Source organism: Octodon degus, unplaced genomic scaffold (assembly GCF_000260255.1).
Source record: "Octodon degus isolate 3935 unplaced genomic scaffold, OctDeg1.0 scaffold00071, whole genome shotgun sequence".
NCBI classification, from domain to species: Eukaryota; Metazoa; Chordata; class Mammalia; order Rodentia; family Octodontidae; genus Octodon; species Octodon degus.
In genome coordinates this window covers 2034680-2041527 of record NW_004524647.1, presented here as the reverse complement: position 1 = coordinate 2041527, position 6848 = coordinate 2034680, and positions in this window count along the sequence as shown.

Here is a 6848-nt window from a genome sequence, read left to right as displayed (position 1 = left end):
CAGCACCACATGCCAGCCAGCCCCGCCCCCTGGTGGGCTGAGCTGGCCACACACACACACACACACACACACACACACACACAAATAAAAAAAATGAAACTCCAAGAGAAAACAATTACAAATTTTGATCAGTTATGTTGTGATAAAGCAAATAAGAGCTTTGACCCCTAATTTACCTTTTCCTTAAAACATTAACAAAAATTCTTGAGAAATGGTCAAAGACTTGACTTCTTCCAGCCCCACATCACAGAGCTGGACTCTCTGCAGTGTGCCTATCAGCCGAAAGCCTTGGACAGGTCATCTTGGCCCAGGCCTAGGAGCAGGCAGCACTGCCTAGTGACATGTACCTCTGTTCATTACTTACCACAAGCATTGTTCACAGCACTAAAATAAGTGCGTGAGAGGTTTCGTTAAATCACAACTGTGAACCTGTGCCTCAGGATTAGGATGAAAAACTGAAAGCAGATGTCCGCTTTGGTGTGTGAATTTTCCAATGGAGACCAGTGTTGGAACAATTTTAGAAAAATAGGAACAAGAGGAAACAATTACAGTGTAGATTTTAGGAGTGTTTAGGATAGAAATGTTCAATAAGTCTCTTTATACCGATCAACACAGGATCTAGTTCAGTGTTGGTAAACCTATGGCACGCATGTTGTGTTTTTCTTTTAAGGCAAAAGATGCTGGACTGGCCAAATAACTCAGGGGATTAAAGAACCTGCAAGCAGGCACAGGGGCCAGGGGTTTGATCCCTGGGTCTGCTGTGCTGGCTGTGCCCCCCGGGGCATGCTAAGAGGCAATTGAGACTGGACGTGGTGGTGTGTGCCTGTAATCCTAGCTCTACAGAGGCTGTAAACAGGCAGATCCCTACCAGTCCAATCAAGTAGTGCGACCCTGAACACCCTGTAGAGCCTTCCCTAAAATACAAAAAAAAAAAAAAAAAAAAAAAAAAAGATGTTAATATAAAGAATTTTTTTCTAAATGAAAACCTCAAAATTCGGTGTTAATTGTAGAGTTGTGCTCTGTGATAAATAAATGGGCTTTGGGATGCAGCTCAGCACTGGGTCTCTAACAGGTTGGGCTGGGGAGATAGCTCAGTGGCCTAAGTGCCTGCCTGGCAAGCCCAGGTACCGAGCTCCATCCCTGGTTCATGTGTGCCTTGTTGGCCCCAAATCAAGCATGGTGATACACACCTGTAATCCCAGCACTACGGAGGCTGAGACAGGAGGATCACTACAAGTCCTAACTGCTTAGCGAGACCCTGTATCAACAAACAAACAAACAAACAAACAAAGATTTGCTGTCCCTGATCCAGCTGGTACAATGCTTGATGGGTTAAATTTGTTGTTTAAGAAAGAAAATTGAGCCAGTGGGAGCTGAAGTCCTTATCTTCTTACTGTGGTCATTGGAGAAAAGAAGAGCAGGGAGGTGGGCTGCTTAATCCGTGATAACTGGCTCAGGGGGAAGAGAGCTGGGAATTTTCTCTGATCTTTAGAAGCTTGGGGAGGTGGTAGAGTGGCTGAGGATGAAGCAGGCTGATTCTGCTATGCTCAGGCTGAGCAGAGTGAGCTCCACATCCATGTGGCAATCAATAGTGCAAAGCATTTTTGTATTGACACATGTCTCAAATCTAGTGTTCACTGGACTATGAGCGCGGGCTTTCCTCAAGAGTTAACTGAACTTAAGAATGTTTACTTAATGATGGTGGCTGTTAAGTCAAGAAAGAATTGAACCTGAAAAGCAAAATGGAGAGAAAACACACAATGTTCACATATATCCCAGGGACACTTTATGTCTTTTAATGCCCTATAGATGTGCTGAGACTCCATAAGGATGCTGCTAAATATCTATGTCCCTAACTGCTGAGTGGTCTCAGGCGAAGTTTGCACTCTGCTGCTCATTCTTGGATGCCACAAGGGACATTCAGATACCTGTTCTATTGTTTCATGTTTTCATTGTTTTTATAGGTTATAGTCTTTAATGAATAGACTTTCCTATATCATTTTCATTGCAGATCCAGGCCCTGACTGGGGTAGTTAAGGTGTGGTCTTATTGTTACTAAAATATGACTTGGCTATTCGAATCTCACATGGAGAAGCTACGTTTACATAGAAGCCAACTGTCTCAGTTTTGACAGGTTTTCAGAGGGCTTGGCTTGCAGTAAAAGATGAGAATTAAATTAATCCTGTTTCTCTAAGTTCTTAAATTTTATATAAACCAGGGAGAATATATCAGAAGTCACTTTTTTTCTGAGATTGAATCTGGTTTTAATTTTATCCAGTATTTACCAGTTCGTGGTTTCTCATGGAATCCAATCTCCCACTTGTGTTGGGTCTCATATCTTATTCTTCTAGCTCCTGTTCCTTATGAATAATGCCCGAGCATTTTGCAGAGTCTTGGCAGGATATTGTCATGGGCTCATGAACAAATCTAGTCACTTGCGTAGTCAGGGGTTCCATGGAATTTTGGTTTCTCTGTCTCCTGCTGTGGCTTCCTCGATGCTCCTGATGGGCTGCTGCTTTCAGCCTGGGCCAGGGGTCATCTCTATAAGTATCTCTCTCTTTTTCTGCAGCCAGGCCTGGGAGCTCACTCAGCTTGCAAACTCCATGTGAGGTCTCCACAAAGTGAGGAGAGAGCTGCTCTCCTCTCTGTACTGCAGGCTTTGCCTCCATGAGGGTCCCTGCTACCTCGTGAGCACCCCAGGGCTGCTCATGGGAATCAGCCCTCCTGGTTGCACATATGCTCCTCTGTCCTCAAGCAGCCATGCAGTGAGGGGCCAAACTCATGACAAATCACAGTGAGAAGCAGCCTGCTTCTCATGTAGCCCTCTGTCTTGATTGCTGGATCCTTGCCTGGATGTGGATGAGTGACAGTTTGGACCTTTTCCCCTTTTCTAACCACTCATTCATAACAGTTGACTGGTAAATCCCTTCCTCTCTCCTTTTACTCTCTGCAGTCCACCTCTTTGCTTTTCTGCTTCCTTCAATAAATATTTACAAAGTAACTCCATGAGACAAGCTCTGATCACAGGGGATATTGGCAGAAACTCTCAAATTCTTATTCTTTTGAAATTTATATAAAAAACAAGCAAATATATGAGATTATATGCCAGATGACAGTAAATGCTAGTAAATAAAACAAGACACAAAGAAGGCTAGAGATTAATAGGATGGAAATAGGCTGGGCGTATTTGCTATTTTAAATAGGACCTATTAAATATTTCCTATTTTTCAGTTGGAGATGAAGGAAGAATCCACAGGCCCTCTAGAGCGGCACACTCCAAGCAGAGAAATAAAACATGCAAAAGCCCTGAGGAAGCATGGCAGGGATCTTAGGGAGCTCAGGAAGGCCAGCGTAGCCATAGAGATGTGAGGCAGGGGCAGGGGAGGAGATGAGATGAGGCCTCTGACTGTGACTGCAAGTGAGATGAGAGTCTCCAGGGCAGTCTGACTGCCCATTTTACAGGATTGCTCTGGTTGTTGTACTGTGAGGAGAGGGAGGAGACAAGAGATAGGTGCGCAGAGATCAGTGAGGGGATGCTGCCGTGCTTCACTTGAGAAGCGATGAGCGCATGTTCTGCTGTGGTCAGTGGGGTGGAGGAGAAGTGACTGCCCTCTAGCTCTTTCAAGTGGAGCCATGGAAATCACTGATGAATTGGTTGTAGGAGAGAACAAGATACTTGAGATACGGAATGACTTCTAGCCTGTGGCAAAGAGAATTCAGCCTTTCATTTAAATGGGGATGACTTGAAAAAAACTGAACCAGTATAAGGGCCTGGTAGGAAGGGCCTGGTAGGAAAGATGGGAGCTCAAGCCCAGACATGTCCACTGGGGGCTTCCCACCAGCTTTCCAAGTGGACAGACTGAAGATGTAGCTGGTCATCTAACCATAGCCTTCATGAGGACCTTGAACTCAGAGGTACTCTATAGGATTGGAAGCCCACTTAACATCATGCAGGAGGGAGTGCACAGGTGGAGAGGTGGCCAAGGACCAAGCTGAGGGTTACAGTGGTGCTTGGGGTCCAGAAGGAAGGCAGATGTCAAAAGGGACACTAGTGATTCAAGGTCCTGGGTAGGAGGCACAGAACCATAATTCCCCAAGGCGTGAGTTGCTAAGCCAAAGCACTCTCTCATCAGTCGCAAAAGCACAGATTTTACTGGCCAGGGAGGCAGATGCACAAGAAAGGTGGCTGCCAGGTGTGGTTCGCAGGCCAAACTGAACCTCCTGGTTGCTTAAGCAAATCAAATTTTATTGGAACATAGCCATATCCATTCTTTTTTTTGTACTGTCTATGACTATTTTTGTGCTACAAAGGCAGGGTTAAAATTTTAGCCAAATGCTTAACCTTTGGGGAGTGGCAAGGTGCTGGGATGGAGACGACAAAACCTAAGATATTTATTATTCAGCTTTTTATGGAAATGTTTTGCTGATCCCTGGTGTAGAAGAAAGAGCAAAGAGCCCTGTGGACAATCAGACGTGGGAGCAAGTTCCACCTCTAACACTTCCCAGATGTTTGAACTAGGGCAAGTCACCCAGCTTCTGTGAGTCTATTTTCTCCTTGTGAGAAGGGAATAATAGTGAAATAACATATACTCAAAGAATCTGACATATAACAAAAAAGCATGCTTGGTGTTTGTCGCTGGTACCTGGAACAAAGCTCCTAAAATCCTTGGTATTCTTGATTGATGGGAGTGTCTTTTGTATCCTAGTGAGGAAATCTACCTTGGTGGCAGGTTCCTAAGAGCTTCTTGATAGGAACTGATTGCCAGAAAAGCCAACCAACCTCCTAAATGGGAGGTGGGAAATTTCAGCTCATCCCTTCTAGGCAAGGGAAAGGGGTGAGAGATTGAGTTCCATCACAGTAACTGCTGACTTAATCTAGGAGGCCCATATAATGAAACTTCAATGAAAAATGGAGTGATACATTCTGAGGAAGACTCTGAGCTGGTTAAAACATTTATGTTCAAGTCCATGGAGGTAAAGCCTTTTATATTTGTAACTTCATCGCCTGGGTGTGCCCTATGTAATATTAAATCATATAAATTGCAACAGTCAGTAGAGCACTTTACCGAGTTCTGTTTGCTGTTCTAGCAAATTATTAAACTTGAGAAGAGACCGAGAGAACTCCCAGGTTTGGAGTCGTCTGGCAGAAGTGATGGCTGTCTGAACCTCATGTGCAGCTGGCATCAGAAATGGGCAGTCATGAAGACACCTGTGGTGTCTGGGCTAGTTCTGGGTAGTGTCAGAAGTGAACAAATTGTGGGGTACCTGGCTAGTGCAAGAGAAGTTGAGGACTGGGGTGATATTTTTGATGTCAGAGAAAAAACAAAAATAAAAACAGAAAATCCCAAATAGATTCAGTGGGATACTTGACTCACAGCGAAGAATTTTGCACATTACAAAAACTGGCTCATTTTGCTCATTTTATCCTTACCTACCACAGCCCCCTAAGTTAGATACCTAGTGGATAAGGAAACTGAAGTAGAGAGAGACCAGGTGCTTGACCAAGCTTGCAGGGCTGCTAAGTGAGCACCACAAATCCGGGCGCACAGATTCCTGAGGCTGCATTCTTCCTGATCTTTGCTGTCTGGGTCTTGTGATCGTTTCCGTTGGCTTTGGGAGGCAGGCATCCGGAAGTGGCTGACCCAGGCACAGACTCTCATCACAGAGCACGACTTCATGAGAAGATAGTTTATGCCTGTCCTACAATAGATCCTACCTTTAAAGTAACAGAGCTCTAAAGGACGTCAATTACTTTCACCTTTGGTCTCTAAAGGGTGGAGTGTGGAGCTGTGGCCGGTGCACGCTGCTGGGTGCGTGCACTCGGGTTTCGTGGGCTAACGAGGAAGCTCAGCCTCTGAGAGCAAGGTGTCCAAGTCAGCAAGTGCACAGAAAAGTCCCCGACCAAGACCAGTTCCGTTCACAGAGCATGGGACAAGTGAGTCTGTGAGGCTTCCTTGCTGCGCAGGCTCACAGGGAAACTCTCCCTTTGCTGGCGTCCTTCCCTGGAAAGCAGGCAGGCGGGCCCTGCCGGCAGCGCTGCCAGGCTCTTGGTGTGAACGCACAGCCGTTCATCACTCCAGACCGGAGCGCTGCCAGACGCGCACAGACTTGTGAGTATGGGCCTTTGAGAAGCGAGAGCCAGCGGAGCGAACAAGCTTCACCAGCCAGCAATGGGACTTTAACTCATGTGGAATAATTACATGGCTACGAATTTATCATATTCTATGAACCCATTTTATTTCATATTCCTCACAAAAGTCCTAAAAGTAGTAGGCATTAGGATGACCAAATGTCCTGATTTGCCTGTGACAGTCCTATCTCTGCTTGTTGTCTTGATGTGTTAGTGGAAAGCTACCTTTCACTTCCCCAGGTGTGCTGAGTTGGACAGTAAATTATATGGTCACCCGAGAAGCTATCCTTATATTCTGGAGGAGAAAAACGAGGAAATGGAGAAAGTAAGTGATTTACCCCAGGTCACCTGGCAGTAGGCGATGAAGCTGGGTTTTGACCCAGCCAGCCTGTCTTTGACGCCCAAGTCGTTTCTGTCAGTCTTCTGTTTCTCTGTACAAGAAAATAATTACCTCTCCCTCACAAGTAGTCCGTTGAACAGAAGATATTCATTCGAGTGGACTGGTGTTGTTTTGAACAATCTCGGAACTCTTATTTTGGAATGACATTCAGGTGATCAAAAAAAAGTGTCATGTGTTGTTAACTTTGCTGTGAAAAAAAGAGAAAAAATATACATGTATACACAAGAGAGTTAGAATAGGTATACAGCTACTTTCTCTTAGTTCATTGAGAATAAGTTTATATTAATATTATTTATTTTTTCCCTTGAATTTTTTTAT